The 17,961-nt window shown below is 48.4% G+C and overlaps 1 protein-coding gene across 1 annotated transcript in view; it reads right to left on the bottom strand.

Annotated features, from left to right (window-relative positions):
- Mad1l1 (mitotic arrest deficient 1 like 1) overlaps nucleotides 1–17,961 on the bottom strand; it is a 315,139-nt gene that overhangs the window by 253,537 nt on the left and 43,641 nt on the right. The window lies entirely within an intron of this gene.

The following is a 17,961-nucleotide window of genomic DNA, read 5'->3' as shown; positions in this document are numbered from 1 at the left end:
ACATCAAGAACCTCCCTCCAGGGGCTGGAGAGATGGCTCAGTGGTTAAGAGCATTGCCTGCTCTTCCAAAGATCCTGAGTTCAATTCCCGGCAACCACATGGTGGCTCACAACCATCTGTAATGAGGTCTGGTGCCCTCTTCTGGCCTGCAGGCATACACACAGAATATTGCATACATAATAAATAAATAAATAAATAAATAAATAAATAAATAAATAAATAAATATTTAAAAAAAAAAAAAAGAACCTCCATCCCCTCTCTGCAACACAAGGTCACAATAAAGCAACCACCAGCACTGGACCATCCACCTGCAGACCCATAAGAGGTCAATTCCAGACCTCAAAGCTCTACCTGTGGGTCTCTGGCAACCCAGGCAGGCTATAAAGTTCTCTTGGCAGAATGACCAAACTAGTGTACCAGGCAAAAGATGCCCAAGAAAGAGCCAGGCACAAACTGACTCTTCACTTGAAGTACACACAGAAAGAATAAGCAACATGTATATCCTTATATCCACAGTACGCACCCTGGTGGGAAGTGTGGCTCAGTTAAACTGTGCTTGCCCACACTGGGTGGGAGCAATCAAGTACTGTATGAACTGCACAGACTGCGATCTTGCAGTGCATGTATATGTAAGTATAAATAACCTCCACCAAAAATTTAAAAAAAAAAAAAAAACTTAAGGAAATAAAAAAGGAAGAAAGAAAAGGCCACAAGGGAGAGTTACTAGAAGCTGCAGTGTAGGGAGCAGAACACTTGCCATGCGCTGTCAGTCCACCATGAGTCCCGGCACCAGGGTGAAGGGAAAGGGCAATCCTTAAGAAGCCCTGGGATAGATGACCCAGCTCAGCACTGCTTGGCCCCCACCACCTGTGCTGAGCTCATAGTCATGGAGGAGGGCTCTCCAGACCTGTGGAATCACAGGATTCACCCATAGGCATGGCCTTCACCTTGTCCCTGAACGGAGCCCATGGACTGCCAGGTGCTGGCTGAGACTGTACTGCAGAAGCCTCCTGACCTGTGTGGTTAAAGCTACTCAGAGAAGCTTCCAGACACTCTAGGGATTAGCAAAGTGCTTTCAAATACAAGGCGTCCCACCGAGTGCCACTGTGGCCTAAAAATACCGCTGCCAGTCCGGTGCAGCGAGCGTGACACTTGCACTTCACAACTACAAAGTGGAAGGCGCGCAGGGCCTCTGGGGCCTCCGACACATGGGATGACAGGGAAGTGACAGTTCCAACTGCAGTCCAAGCTGTGGCATCTGCTGCCGAACAACCGCGGCTTCAGCTGTGAGGCCTTTCACGGTCTGGCGGGGGGCTCTCGGGAAGAGGCCTCTTTGTTCAGGAACAGCTGAATTGTGACACAAACTCAGCTGCAGGCACAGAATGCTGGGGGCCTGGGCCCACTAGTTTATTTCGGAGGCAAAGACAGTTCCAGCCCCAACTGCAGCTATTTTGAGTTCTAATAGCAGGTGCCATGGCTCTCACTGAAGCCGTAAGTGCCGGTTTCACAGCGTCTGAAAGACACCCAATACCGAGGACACCAGTGTCGAGAATGAATGAAGTGGCAGCAGCCACAGACCCAATTAGCAAACACCAGGCCATGAGCTCTCTTCCAAGGTGCCATTCTTTCCAGAGAATAGGAAGTCATGGGGTTAGACCACTGTCCAAAACTGCAGGGACTGGGCTTCAGCCAGGGCCCAACCGAAAACAAGGGAAAGGAAGGAACAGAGCCCTCCATCCCCCATCCCCAGCAAGATGAGTTTATTGTTCTTGCAAAAAGTATGCCAAGTCCAGAACAGAACACATTAGATACCGAAAGCTTGTGCTAAAAGCTGAAAGGGTGACAGCACTCACTGCTATGGAGAGAGTCAGACTTCTCCCAGGACTGATGAGAAGCTGGTTTAGAAGGTCCAGGACCGAGGACAAGCAAACATCACATACTAAGTCAGCACTGCACGGCAGCCTAATGCTGTGCCATGCACTGCAGATCCACCTGCGGTGGCTGTGCCTGCTGTCCACAACCCTAAGGCCACCCAGCAAGAGTTGGAATCTCGAGTGAGTCCTGAGGTCACAGTCACTAAAGCTCCAGCAGACACTCGAGAGGCACAAGTCTGTATCGTCATTAGAGCTGGGAACCATCCTGTGACTGCCTGACCATGAAGCAGGCAATATCTATCATTCATCCACCTTCCAAAGCTGTCAGCTCCAAGTGTGTAGAGGGACAGTCCCTCTCCCTGAGGAAGACAAGGCAGGGCTGGCTGCTGTCTCAGGCACAGAGGTTTGCCACAGTAGCAAAGGACCAGCAGGCCCTTGTCACATGACATTCTTCCTCCTTTTTGGAAACGAGGTCACACAGATGGCCTGGCCAGGAGAGAAACAGGAAGGCAGATGCTGTTCCAATTCACAGCCATTACCACATCTCTCTTCAGGTCCCACATACCCCTTCTCCGGGGAGTTTCTCCCGTAAGTGTGCACACACAGCTCTCCTGTCACTCCAGGTGTCCGCTCACTGCCACTTGTCTATAGTTGAGCTTGCTCCAGCCTACATAGCTACAACCCTAAGCATCACCATCAAACCCGGTTCTTTGTGGGTCCTGTTTGCACCATTATCCTCCCCAGCCTGAAGCACAGGCTCACACACCGTGCACGCCACCCTGGCCACCAGCCATCTTTCTCCTTCATCGGGGTCGGGGTCACAGGAGGAATTCACCTTCAATTCTGTTCTGGCCTCTTCACTGCAGAGACTCCAAACAGAAAAAAGATGAAAACCCATGAGACTGTTTTAGAAGAATACATCCTGCCAAGTTCTGCCTGAGTCTGACAGTAAAACATAGATTAAAAGTTCAGTATCCAGTTAGCCACAATTGTCATGCACGCCTTTAATCCCAACACTCAAGAAGGAGGCAATCTCTGTGAGTTCAAGACCATTTTAGTCCACAAAGTGAGTTCTAGGACAGCTAGGGCTACACAGAGAAACTCTGTCTCAAAAAAAAAAAAAAAAAAAAAGTGCAGTGTTGGGCTCAAGGTGTGACAGAAAGCCTGCTCACGTGCCCTAGGTTCCATCCCAAGCTGGAGAGAAACAAAACCAGGTTCACTATTACTGGCCAAATTAGTCTACCCAGACGATGAAATCAAGAGAAAGAATACTTAATTTACATATTAGTGATAGGAAAGATCTCCAAAATGCATTACTACATGAAAGTAAGAGAGCCAGGTGTGGTGGCGCACGCCTTTAATCCCAGCACTCTGGCAGAAGCAGGTGGGTCTCTGGTCTACGAGTGAATTCCAGGACAGCCAGGGCCAGACAGAGAAACCTGTCTCAAGACTCCCCCTTCTCCTGCTCTCGCAAAAGGAAGCAGAATGTGAATGCATTGTGTCTTTAAATAAGCCAAAAATTAAGCATGGCTATGTTGGCTCGCATTTACACTAAGGGTATGGAGACAAATAAAGGAGAAGCGGCTTCCTGGAAGACATGAAAGAATAAGCAGGAGTCTTAGCTGCAACCCCCTGCAAACTTCCTCAGCATTCTGAAATATGTATTAGGGGTTTGGTGGCACAGCACATGTGTGGAGGGAGGACAATGTGCGGGAGTCGGTTCTCTGCTCCCACCATCTGGGTCCTAGGGATTAAACTCAGGCCACCAGCCTTGGTAGCAGGCGCCTTCACATGCTGAGCCAGTACACCAATCCTTTCATAAATGTTTTGTGCCAAGGAAATAGAATAACTACTAGGTAGACAATGACTACTTATTTCAAAGTTTAGCTCTGAACCTTATGAAGCAAGTGATATCTAAAATCTCTTCAAAAAAAAAAAAGGAAATGTGTTATTCCTATGACAAACTAACACATGGGAATTCAACTATAACCATTTATAAGCAAGCAATCAGATCATTCCTAAATGAGGTTCAGCTACATGTAACACAAATGACTTGCATTATAAAAGAGGCCATCACAGGAGCATTGGTGAAATCTGTAGGGGGGGGGGGGTATGTGTGAGAGAGAGTGAGCTGTCACGAGAGTGGGACTTTCTATCTAAATACTCAAGGTTTACGATTTGATTCTAAAGTTTGTTAAAAGAGAAACTGAAAATCTATGTACCTCAGTTTTTGTTTTTGTTTTGGGGGGAAGGGTGGAACAGGGCCACACTATATAGGCCTGGCTGACCTGGAATTCGACATGGAAACCAGGCTGGCCATGAATGCATATGGATCAACTGTCTCAGCCTCCCAAGTGCTGGGGTTGAAGGTGTGTGCCACACCATACCTGGCTTGTACCCAAGACATTTTAACTTAAAAAGAAAAAAAAAATGCAGGCTGAGAAGACAGGACACTGGGTAAGGCACTTACTGCACAAGCATAGGATCTAAGTTCAGATTCCTAGCATGCACCAGCTGGGCACAGTCGCACAGACCTGTACTCAGCACAGAGGAGGGATTCAGAAGGCTTCCTTGTGCAAGCTGGCGGCCTGCGTAGACAAAACAGCAAGTTCCACTCAGTGACAGAGCCTCTCAAAAACGCCAAGGTGGACAGCAATTGAGGAAGAAACCTGATGTCAATCTGAGGCCTCCATGCTGCCTCATCAGGGCAAGCATGCAGAGGTGTGTGTGTGTGTGTGTGTCACACACACACACACACACACTCCTATAATCGTTCACAAATCTGTACAGAAGAGTTTTTATCTTGCGTTTCACACATACCACACCCTGAAGACACACTCATGACTACAAGCTTTGTGCCTCAGAGGTGGGGCCTGCCACCTGACTTGATTTTATAGCTTTTGATCTGAATTGTTTAAAAATTTTCTCTTCACAACTTTTGCACCATTTCCCCGTGCACCTTCCACGGCCTTCACTCAGCACAGTAAAGCCATCTTCTGCACACACTGGTTTGGCGAGGGCTTTCAGAGTATCTCTTCAGTCACAAAGCAGGTGACTCCTGGGAGTAAGACCAAATGAGCAAGTCCACTGTTGTCTTGGAGCTCAGAATGATCCACACCAAGGGAGCTGGACTGGGATGAGCATGAGCAGAGCCAGGGTAACATGGAGGAGGCACCATGCCTTCAAAGGCACTGTTCTTTTGGTGAGTTGGGATGGCTACAGAAACGAAGACCTGATTCTTTTTAATAAAAAAAAAAACAAGGTAGAGCCTGTGGAGATACCTTGGTTAATAAAACGCCTATCTGAAAGCACCAAAACCTGACTTGTTCGTTTGCACTTATTTATGAGAGTAGTGTGTGTGTGTGTGTGTGTGTGTGTGTGTGTGTGTGTGTAGGTCAGAGGGCAACATGTGAATTTTTGAAAGTCAGTACTCTCCTTCCATCATGTGGGTCCCAGGATCAAACTCATATCACCAGGCTTGGTGCCAAATGCTTTCCCACTGTGGCCATTTTATTAACCTGATTGATTGATCCTCACTCCTCAAGAAAAAGTTAAGGGTGGCAGTTCCTGCCTATAACCCCTGAGCTCTGGAAACAGAGACCACAAGATCCCCAGAACTCAGTGGCCAGATGATCTAGCAAAACCAATGAGCACCAGGCTCAAGGAGACATCCAAAAAATAAAGTGTCTCAAAACCTAAAGTGGGAAATGGCTGTTGGCAAATGAATAAGGTGGAGACACTGTGACCTCACAAGCGTGCACATACACATGCACGTATACTCACACATATGCATATACATGTACAAGTAAGAGAACGAAACAGGAAAATGATCATAAATGGCCTACTAGGAAGTGATCTGAGACTGCAATATCTGCCAGAATTTGCCAAAGCTAGCTGACAATCCAGGTCATTTGAGGCCATGGTCCTGTGCCCTGATGCCCACATAAACCCAACCCCAAACAGCAAGAAATACAGAGACCAGAAACATGTACATGGGTCTCATCCTTATTTCCAGGCGTGGAACTCACAGCTTACACTGGGAAGCCAGGCAGCACAGACAGTCAGGGCGGCCCTCACACAGGCCTCAGGCCCCATACCCAACCGACCCCTGCAGACTCAGTCGTCCTCGCTGAACCAAGTCATGAGAACAAAGTACTTAGCAGAGGGTGTCACAGACACCACTATGACTGCAAGGCAGATAATACTTTAGGACATGCTCAGTTGGAATGCAAGAGGATCAAACAGAAACTGACAGCACACTTCCAGGCCAATGAGATGGCTCAGAGGGTAGAGGTGATTGCTAAGAAACCCAAGGATCTGGATGACCCCTGGGACCCACATGGTGAAAAGAGAGAGCCAAGCCCCTTGTTGTCTTCTAGCCTCCACGTGTCAGGTCACAGGTGTACTCACGCAAATATACATAAGAGCAATTTAAACAGTGAACACACACTTCTGTCCCCTTGGCCTCGTTCCAGAGCAGGCAGGTGTGGCTCCAAACATCTTTATGCACTTTCCCCAAAGTGCTGCTCAGAAAAATAAACAAAGAGGTGAAAAGACAGGGCATGGCGAAACCGCCTTGGAGCAGGCCAGGATCAGCTAAACCTCGCTTCCTGATCTAGGAAACCAGGTTGACACTACCTTACTTGACTGATGGCCCCAACATCGGGAGCACTGGGCCTTCATTGGGTCTTTGTGATCCCCGCCGCTGCCAGGTCTCCTAGGACAGTGCACAGCAATGTACTTCCACCCCACACCACCTCCAGCCTTGGTGCTGGCCCTGTAGGACATGGGCCTGTCAGTTCTGGAATAAGCAGAAGGAAAGGAGCAAAGCTGCCTGGTGACAGAACCAGGTCGAAAATCACCGAGAGGCAGGCTGGTGGGTGGATAACAGTGAGGAAGGAAATGCCGCCAAGCCGGAGTCGGAGCACAGGGAGGAGGGAGCGGCTGATTCAGTACAGCACCTGTGAGGAGTGAGGACTTACAGACCTTGTGCTGTGGCAACCTCCCAGTCTGGTACAGCAGCACAGCCACTGATCGGGAGGCTGAGCCTAGAAGATTCCAATCGTGTTCCATGCCGGCCTGACCCACACAAAATCAGGCCCTGTCTCCGACATATCTAGGAGTGAGACCTGTGGACAGCACACTGACAGAACACGTGGTATCCAGAATCACAGGTTCTCACTACCTGCTGGGACTGACGGCCATTAGGACAAAACCAATGTGTAACCATGTGTAGCCGGGCGGTGGTGGCGCACGCCTTTAATCCCAGCACTCGGGAGGCAGAGGCAGGTGGATCTCTGGGAGTTCGAGGCCAGCCTGGTCTACAAGAGCTAGTTCCAGGACAGGCATCAAAGCTACAGAGAAACCCTGTCTCGAAAAACCAAAAAAAAAAAAAAAAAAAAAACCAATGTGTAATTTTGCATGACAAGCATGGTTACAGACCAGCAAGGACAGGGGTAAGGGTGACCAAAGTGAGGTGGTCACGCTGACAAACTGGTCAGGGAGAGCCTCCAGGAGGGTGGCACTGAGGCTAGGACAATGGCTGCTAGGTAAAGTGATTGCCACTAAGGCCTGATGACTTGAGCTCGACTCACCGTCACCACATAATAACCAGACACGGTGGCACACCTCTGTAACCCCAGCATGGATACAACAGAAAGAGACAGAGCATCCCCAAAAGCATGTGAATACATCGGAAAATGAAATTTCAAAACCAAACACCTACTCTAGCACTCAGAAGCTTGCTTCAGGAGAATCCTGAGTTCCAGGATTCTGAGGTCAGTCTGCGCAGTGAGACCCTGATTCAAAACCAAACACAAGCTGGGGATATGGCTCAGTTGGTCAAGTGCTTGCCCAGCATGTAAGAAGCCCTGGGTGCTATCCCCTGCATGAACCAGGCCTGGTGGCACAGAGAAGTTCAAGATCATTTGTAACTATATGCTGAGTCCAAGGCCTGTCTAAAACCTTCTGAGATCCTACCTCAAAAAAAAAAAAAAAAAAAAAAAATTTTTTTTTTCCCTGGGTAGCTCAGGGAAAGTCAGACAAGAGTACCTGTCCTGAAGGGTCTAGCTGGCACAACGACCTGGATCCACCTGAGGAACTAAAGAGGTGTGGAAGAACACTCTGCTGAGTGGCTAATGTCCCATCCCCATGTAGCAAAATAAATGACTGGTGGGCATAGCGGTCGGAGGCCAGGAACAAGACAGCATGCCTCAGAGGCTGCTAGACTGCATGGGCACCAGGGCCCACTGCTGCCACTTTGAAGTGACCCACTGCCCTGCAACTCTCCCACCGCGGCCACCTAATGTCCAAATCTCACTCAGCTGTCCACAGCCTGAAACACAAATGCCTCAGAGAAACGAGCTCCACGGGTCCCCAGACACATGTAAATAAAATGAAGAAATTTCAAATTTACAGTTGCTGCCTCCCAATTCTTTCTCCTAGCCCGGAAAGGATTAAAAGGACTTCAAAGCAGCCTGGGTTCCAATTAAGCCAGTGTGACCACCCCAGGGATGCTGGAATATTCCTCTGATTAACAAGAGGAGCTCTTTGAACTGTTCGCGCTAAAAAAAGCTCTCAGAAGCTCTCAAACAAACGCCTCAATTCCTCTCCCGCATCCGTCGCTCTGGAAGAGCTGGGCGTCTGATGCTATAAACATCCAGAAATGTGGCCCCAAACAAACTTCAGCAAGGGGCTCGAGTGGGAGCAGAGAAGGGAGAGCCAGGAAGCACAGCCCTCACCTACCTGCAGGGGGCACTCCTCAGAACGTACACATGCCAGGACTGGAGACAGAGAGGGTGAATTGACAGGCCCCTGATCAGACCAGGAGCAGGCAGGCAAGCCACCTTCCCCAAAAAGGACCCCAGAGAGCTCAGCACGGGAAGCCTACCCACGCTAGGCGGTGGTGTCTGACGACAAGAGAGTAGGTGAGACAAGATGTGTCCCGGGCAGGTGTCTCACTGTGGGCAATAGATGTGTGGTCAGAAGTGGACTTAGTTGGAAACTGATCAGACATCAGAAACGTGGGGTGAGCAACCTGCGCGACTCTTGACAGGACTTTAATATTAAACAGAAGGGGGGACCTCCTATAATAAATTTAGAACTCCCGACCCACTCACCTACCTACCAGGGCTTCGCTCAGAGAAGAGTGAATTAGAGATCAAGTGCACCTGGCTGCCAGGGAAACAATCAAACGCACAGCGAACAAAGGACCTGGAGGATGCACAGGCTCCGAGAGGGGTCGTCATTAGTGAGGCGCTCGCTTTGAACCCACTGAGCAGCAAACGGAGAAAGTCTCAGAACTTTGGGGAAGGTACCACCACATCCATACAGACCTGGGCTGTGGGCCCAGGCTGCTCTCCAGCTTGTTCCTTGGCCCTTCTGAACTCTGATTTAGTCTACCCGTAAGAGAGAGGAAGGGACTATCAGGCCCCAGCCTAATTTATGATAGTCTCTCCAGAAACAAAAACCAACTCAGAATCTCATCCCTCTGGCCATGAGAGTGATGAAAAAATAGAAACTTGTATGGAGCTCGGAAGCAGGGATGCAGGCAGACAAGAAAGCAGGACAGCATCCCTACCGCTCAAAGGAAGTCTAGACCAACAAGGACAGGAAGCCTGGCACTGTGCCAGGTGACATACTGGCGACCTCAGACTCTCTCAGGATGCAGAGAACAAATGACTGCTGGCATGTGGTGTGACATGTTCTAAGATGTTGGGAACTGTAAATTATTTTTTACCACACTTGGGGCTAGGAGGGCACATATGTGCCACAGCATCTATGAGGAAGTCAGAGAACAACCTGCAGAAACCGGTTCTTTCCTTCCTCTAGGAGGATTCTTGGGATCAAACTCAGGTTGTTAGGCTTGGCAGCAAGCACCTTTACCTGATGAGCCACCAAATCACTCCCAAGATGTATTTGAGTATGTGTATGTGTGTGTTTATGTGCACGCACAGGTGTGAGGGTGCCCACAGAGGCCAAAAGAGTTCATCAGATTCCTTGGAGCTAGGCTGCTCTGAGCGGTCCCATGGAAGTGTAGGGAATAGAACTCAGGTCCTCTGCAAGAGTAACAAGTGCTCTTAACCCCTAAGATTTGTTTGTGCGCGCTCACAGGAAGGACAGCCACTTGTATGGGTGCCAGCCTGGGACAGACTGCATTGGGCCACCTAGTGGAGTCAGCAGAACTCAGCTCAAGCTTGACTGGGTTCCTGCCACAGCCTCTGTGAGAAATTAGCAAGACATTGCTTCTCAAGCACAAGATCCTGAGTTTGAACCCTCAGCACCCATGTAAAAGGCCAAGTGTGGCCATACATGCTTTTATCCCAGCATGGGCAGAACAGAAGGATAATATAATAGGTCTTGCTGGGTACCCCCAGCCTAGCTCCAGGTTCAGTGAGAGACCCAGTGCTGGTTAGTTCTGTGAACCCGACACCAACTAGACACCAGGGAAGACAGACCTCACTTGATGAATTGGATTGGCCCGAGGGCATGTCTTGGGACACTATCTTGACTGATGACTGATCTGGGAGGCCCCAGTCCACTGTGGGTGGTGTCACCCCTGTGTGGGTGGTCCTGAGACATGTAAGGAAGCAGAAAGCAAGCTGAAGTCACGAAGCAAACCAATAAGCAGCGTTCCTCAGCGGTCTCTGCTTCAGCTCCTGCTTCCACATGCCTGCCCTCACTTCACTCAATGATAGTCTATAACCTGGAAGCCAAATAAAATTCTTTTCTACCCAAAGCTGATTTGGGTCATGATATTTATCACAACAGAAAGCAAACTAGAACAGACCCTATCATTAGAGAACAAAGAAGAGACTGACAGAATGGGTCACCAGCATCCTCCTCTGGACACACCATACACACACAAACACACACACACACAAACACATGCAAAGGCATACACACACACACATGTACTTATGCATGCAAGCACATATATACATATGCATGTATGCACACACAGGCATGCATGTACACACAAGCATACACATATACCACACACACAATGAGACAAAGAGAGAGAACTTAGCGTAGCACTGTGTACCATGGCACCTGCTCCTGCATTCCAAGACACTCAGGGGACCAAGTCCTTTAGGAATAGGGTGAGTCTAAGGCCAGACTGAGCAGCTTAACAAGACCTGATCTCAAAAACACAAACAGAAGAAGGCTAAGATTTTTTTCTGTGAGCTCCAGAATTCACTGGTCCTCTGGACATAATCATCGCCGTCTTCATCAGAACAGCTGTGCTGACCTATAAGCGATCCCAGCCACTTCCTCCTGCACCCCTCCCAGCTGTGTGGAACTCTGCCCCAGCCACACAGGTTGCATGTGGTTGCGGGGCCTCAGGAGGCGATAGAGTCTCCAGGGTGTATGAGGATAACTGAAAGGGGGACTCCATCTCTGCAGCTATGGGAAGTTATCATTCATGCTAGAGTAAGACTTTCCTGTGATGTGGATCCCTTGGGGTACCCCACCCTCCGTACATGACCCCTTCCTCATGCTCCGTTAGTAAGCCCAATAAACTCGTAGATTCACTACAATGGGCTTTGGCGGGCACCCTAGCTGAAAGGGCGGGTCTATACAGATGCTTATTTACATCTCCCCAGAGCACGCTCACAAGCAACTCCAGCCTCCAGGACACTCAACTGCTCCAGATAAGTCACAAGTCACAGGACAGCGCCATGAGGAAAGCCCTTACTGTGGTGAGGACTGTGGGCCCCTTTAGCCACAAATGTCCGTCAGTGGGGCAAGATTCTTGCTATTGCTCCATCATGATGTCCTTCCACCCACATATTCACTGTACGCTTTCATCATGGTCCTCACAGACCTATCCTCCGGTTTGATTCTCTCTCATTTGGTCCTTTGTTCTCTCCAGATTTCTTCAACCTATCCAACCTTCCCCGGATTTTCCTGTATCTGCTCAGTGTTCATTTCCCTGAGCTCCTCTGGTTCACTGAGCGCTCTTCTTTCAAATAATTCTCTTCCTGTCTCAGTATCTTTTCTCCAGGAACACCCAGGAGAAGGTGTTGCTTCTGAAGTCCCCCTAGTGTAGTTCCAATCTCCACCAAGTTCCTTTTTCTCTGTCTGCTCAGTGTCTTCACCAGTGTGGCAGCTTCCTCGGTGTTCCCATTTCATTTCTGTTGCTGTGATGAAACACTTGACACAAGTGCTTTAGGAAGGAAGGGTTTAATCTTCCTCACAATTCCAGGTTAGGATCTGTTACTGAAGAGAAGTCAAGGCAGGAACTTAAAGCCTCACACTTTAAGTCAAAAGCAGAGAGATTAAACACCTGGATCCCTGCCTGTCTGCTCTCTTGCTTGCTTGCTCTCAGCTAGCCTTCTCCTCTCTAAACTGTTCAGGACTCCCTACCTAGAGAATGATGCCACCCACAGAGGGTTGGGCCTCACTACATCAATTAATAATGAAGACAATCCCCCACAGACATAACCATGGTATATAGCCTGCTCTAGGTGATTCCTCTCCTCCCACATGATTACAGGCCATGTCAAGCTGACAGTTGACACTAATCAGCACACTTGGACATGGAGTGAGTCTGGACAGCCACTGGCCTCCCAGTGGAGGAGCTGAAAGGCCCTAGGTTAGAGCACTGTGATGACCTCCTTCTTCATATGCCATGCACAAACTCACCTTGTCACGTACCATGGCACCAACCACAGGGACTGGAGGCTTCGCCCTCTGCTGGTGCCATCTCTCTGCCAGGCTGAGCATACAGCAACCTCCCTGTTACACTGGAGGCTCCAGGGCTCTGCTGCCCTTACAAGCTCACAGCGACAATTACAAATCACTCTCATTTGCCTTGTTCATAGCTCACCTGGAGGTATATGACCGCACTCCTGAGCGTGATGAAAAGTCATGCAGCACAAATCGAGCTGGCTCTTGGCTTTCACCTCTCCCAAATTAGCATTTGGTTCTCTCGAGTCAGCGAACTCCAAAACCAACTCTCGTTCTAAACCAGCTTCACTTTGTCCCTCATCACATGAGCTTTCCCTTCTGAGACAAACTCTCATCAGTGTGGAAACTGAACATCAGGAAGACAAAAGGACATGTACAGTAGATACACATACACACACACACACACACACACACACACAGAGACATTTATATATCGCTGTTCGCCATCTTTACCTGGTAAGTTTTCATTTGCCACCTTTATCAGTTTCCGTATCCACAAACTACCTCTTAAAAAATCATCTGGTAAAGTGAGTTACATTTTATTGATAAGCCGCCTACTTTAATGGTTGTTCAATTGACAGCCCACACTGGAATGGTAGCAGCTTGGGAACTCCGCCCACCAGGGTTAGGTCAGATCCTGCCTCCAAAGCCCTGGTTCTCCTAGGCCTGACCTCAAAATCACCTGGAAAGCTTGCAAAAAATAACAGCAGGGGGCAGGGGAATGATCAGTCTGTAAAGTGCTCGTCTTCCGGGCACAGGGACCTGAGCTGAATTACCCTAGAACCCAATTAAAAAGCTAGGCATGGGAGCTGGAGAGATGACTGTATGGTTAAGAGTACTGGCTGCTTTTCTGGAGGCCCAAGTTCGATTCCCAGCACTCACACAGTAGCTCAGAGCCATCTGTAACTTCAAGTCCAGGGGATCTGATGCCCTCTTCTGTCCTCCCTGAACATAGGACATACACATGCTGCATATACAAACATACAGGCAAAACACACATACACATAAAATAACAGAACATAAAATTAAATAACAACAAATACTGACGGAAGAAAAGCAGGACACAGTAGCACACGCTTGTGACTCCAGCACTGGGGAGACAGAAAGATCCCTGGGCTGGCTCGCTGGCAGGCCGGCCCAGGCTAATCACCAAGTTCCAGGTCAGTGAGACTCTGTCTCAAAAGAGTGGACAGAAAGACTAGGCAACAACAACCGGGAATGCTCTGTGGCCTCCACATGCACACACACTTGTGTGAACACACAGACGTGCACCTGCACACATTCCCAAGGAATGTAGAAGAAGACACTAGCATTCTAAAAGAAAAATGAGAGGAACAACTAAACACAAATTCAATATACAAGAAAAGGCTGTCTGTTTCTTACACACAGAGAACAGGGTGGATGCACCTCAGACCTGCCCACAATGTTCTTTGAAAATAAAAATGGCAGGACGCTGGTCAGGCTCACTGAATCTCTTCGTTTGAGAACTCTTGGTATTTTCCCAGAATGTTCTGCCTCACCCAGCTGTTGTACACCAAGAGTGTTTGTAGAGAAACGACATTCATCCATTCTAATGAATGAGATGCTGACCTCCGCTCACTGAATCGCTATCCATGACGATGCTGTGTCTAATTTTCTAATTGCTTTCTTATATCTCTGCTTTTGATGCCACAGAAACGAGCCATTTCCTCATCACTCATGTCATTACTGTAAGGCTGCATCAGATGCCTCCCATTCGAACACCATCCGTAGTAATTTACCATGGTAGTAAGTCTGTCATCTCCAGACAGTCACACTGCATTCTCAGGAGCTGAATGGGAAGCTCAGGGTGACCATGGACAGAGTCGCCATCTTTCCCAAGGAAGACCAAGCTTGGACTCATGGGAAGGACACCACACTCCTTAACCAGAGACCCTGGGCAAGAACTTTCGATGGTCACAGACTTCCAGACTGTTCTTTAGTGAAGAGCCACATGGTTCCATGAAACCATAGACCTGGATGTGACCCAGTAAGAATTAGTTACACAGAACTGAGTTAAATAAAGAGGGAACCATCTGTGGGCAATGTTTTTATGTTCTATGATCTAAACAGAAATCTCTCTGATATTCTCCATTTTATGACAGGATGGTGGCCAGCTACCAGCACACCCTGGATTAGAATTCCTCCTTCAGGCTAGTGAGATAAATCAGAGGTTAAGAGCACTGCCTGGTTAAGAGGACCCAGGTTCTATTCCTAGCACCCATATGGTAGCTCACAACTGTCTATAAGTTCACTTCCAGAGGTCTGGCACCCTCACATAGACATATATGCAGGCAAAACAACAACACACATAAAAATAAATAAGCCTTGAAAAAAAATTCCTAGTCAGGCGGTGGTAGTGCACACCTTTTACCCTAGAACTCGGGAGGCAGAGGCAGGCAGATATCTTCGAGTTCAAGACCAGCCTGGTCTACAGGGTGAGTTCCAGGACAGCCAGGGCTACACAGAAAAATCTTGCCTTAAAAAACAGTAACAAAAATTCCTCCTGAACTAGAAGATGGCTCTTTGGAGAAGGGGGTGCACAATGTGTAAGGGGTAGTGCATAAGTGTCTAATGCAAGCACACCTCTGGGGAGACAGGAGGGGAGGTGGACTCAGAATGCACAGGATCTCACAGGCCACCCAAACTGGAATTCCGGGTGGTGATGACTCTGTCTCAAACAAGGTGAAAGGCAAGAATACCCGAGGCTGACCTCTGACCTCTACATGAGTGCTCTGGCATGTGCACACCCACACTCACACTAATAAGAGTGTGACCGACCATCCTACACAAAAGAACAAGAAAACAAATCAATAAGAGGTTGTAGAACACACAGAACAGACACTTGCAAAAGAGCCCCCGCCACTCAGAACACGAGGAAGAGCTTGACAGACACTAGGGAATCAGTCACTGAGCAGATGTGGATTAAAATCCCAGGAAGATAGCACTTCACACCCACTGGAATAATTACATAATTGCTTAAAAAAATTAAATAAACAGTCTTGATGAACTGACTCAGAGCAAACAGAATCTCCAGGCTCTAAGAGGAACACCAAACCAATGACCTTGCTAGAAACCCACCTGGCCATTCTCACGGGGCTAAACAAACACTGTCTAACCAGCCCAGGGATTTCACTCTTAGGTACCAGCTTAGGTGAAGGCAATCAAGCTATACCCAAGGTGGAGGCATTCATGTCCCCATTCCCAACAGAAAGAAGATGTCCCTACAATAGGCCACCACCCAACAAGAAGAATAACCTCTAACATGGCCCCAAAATATGCTTTCTTTGCAAAGTATGTTGAGCAAAGCCAAAGCCAGAAGGATCATGAAGCTAGGGGGTCACCAGCATAGACAGAAATGTTGCAGGCCCAATCCTAGAGTTATGAGAGACAGAACCAACTTCTGTCTCAGCCCCAGGACAAAGAAGACGCCATCAAAGACAGAAACAGCGCGGCTTCCTGATTTACAATTCTGGAACAGAGGAAACTGATCGGTGGAAACAGAACTGAGAACAGCGCTGTCTCCCGGGGGCAGGAGCAGCCTGGCAGGAACAGAGAGGAACGCTGGGAAAGTAAGGAACATGCTGTGACCTGCCTGCCTGAGGAGAGGAGAACAGGTGACGTGTCTTCAACACCCCTCAGTCATGTACCAAGGAGTCGTCTATCACACTGCATGTCATCACCGTCTCATTCGAAACTCAAAAGGGAGCTGCGGGCTGAGGGAGCAGCCTACGCTCTCAGCTACTAGAGACCCTATCTCAGATGAATGAACGAATGACAAAGTCATGCATAAACACACATACACAAAAGAGGAATCCAAAGAGAGTCTCATGTGTGTCCCTCTGAGGATTATACAGAAAAAACATGTCAAAGCAAGGGTACAGAGATTCTGAAGTGGGCCACTTACTTCTAGAATTCTAAAGCAGATTTCTTTTTTTCTTGTTTTTATTTTTTTTTTAAGTTTTTCGAGACAGGGTTTCTGTGTATCCCTGGCTTTCCTACAACTTACTCTGTAGACCAGGCTATCCTTGAAGATACACGATCTGCCTGCCTCTGCCTCCAAGTACGGGGATTAAAGGTGTGCGCCATCACCGCCCAACTAACATGGGTTTTATTTATTAACCCCAGGACACTAGCAGCCAAAGATGTATGCCCCGCTGTGATGAGGTGAGCACAGGTGCTCTGCACAACCCTCAGGAGACTCTACTGTCACCTAAGCACTGAGTTTACTTGATACCAATCATAAACTTCCTGCCTACACTTTGGGGAGGGGGATTGTTGGACCCATATAGGAGCATTGCTGGGCACCCAGATTGCACTCAGTGGTTCCTCAAATAATATAAAACAGAAGAAGTCTATGGATGGCCTGGGCATGAACCTCAGAGCCAAATGTGGGATCTTCAAGTGTTTGGGCACATATGCTCTCTGCACAGTTCACATGAGAGCGGGTACATTAAAGCAACACTGTATCACTACCTGAACAGAGAAAAACCTCATGTCTACTGCTGTGGAAACTCCTTCAGCCAATAGCCTTTAAGATACCAGCCCATGCCGGGCGGTGGTGGCGCACGCCTTTAATCCCAGCACTTGGGAGGCAGAGGCAGGTGGATTTCTGTGAGTTCGAGACCAGCCTGGTCTACAAGAGCTAGTTCCAGGACAGGCTCCAAAACCACAGAGAAACCCTGTCTCGAAACCCCCCCCCCCAAAAAAAAGATACCAGCCCACTCTGGGCATTGTTTCATGCACTATAAATGCAGACGTAAAGTGTACATGGGCCCCTTGGCTGCTGGACTCAGTTCCAGTTCCCAGAGCACGCAGAGGACTGCGGATCACTACTCCTTCTGTGAGTTTACCCCCAAATAAATAAACCTTTATTATACTCCATTCTGGGCTAGTGTGGAAATCTTTCGTACTGCAACAGTCCACACAGTGAGTCAGTGACCTTACTGCAGCTATAGGTCAGTGGTAGCGCACTTGCCTTGCATGCATAAAGAAGTAAGTCCAATGTCTAGTATAAACCTGCCCCAAAAAAAGGAAAAGAAGAGAGAAAATTGTTTTTAAAAGGGGAACTACTGTCTTGAGTTTGTCTTGACAGAACGTTGTTCTGGAATATGGCTGAGTCAGCAGACACTTCCCTAGAATACACAAAGCCCTGGGTTCTGTTCTCCAGTACTACACTGAACCAAGCATGGGTGATACTCTTGGTAATCCCTTGGGAGTGTACAGGCAGGAGGATCACAAGTTCCAGAACATTCTATGCAGCAAGTTTGAAGCCAGCCTGGACAACATAATACTGATCTACAAAATGGGGGCAGAGATGGCTCCAAAAGGCAGAGTGCTTGCTAGTCTTCCAGAGGACCCAGGGTCAGTTCCTAT

Source organism: Chionomys nivalis, chromosome 3 (genome assembly GCF_950005125.1).
Source record: "Chionomys nivalis chromosome 3, mChiNiv1.1, whole genome shotgun sequence".
NCBI classification, from domain to species: Eukaryota; Metazoa; Chordata; class Mammalia; order Rodentia; family Cricetidae; genus Chionomys; species Chionomys nivalis.
Note: the sequence above shows the minus strand (reverse complement) of the source record. Positions and strands in the feature narration are given on the sequence as shown.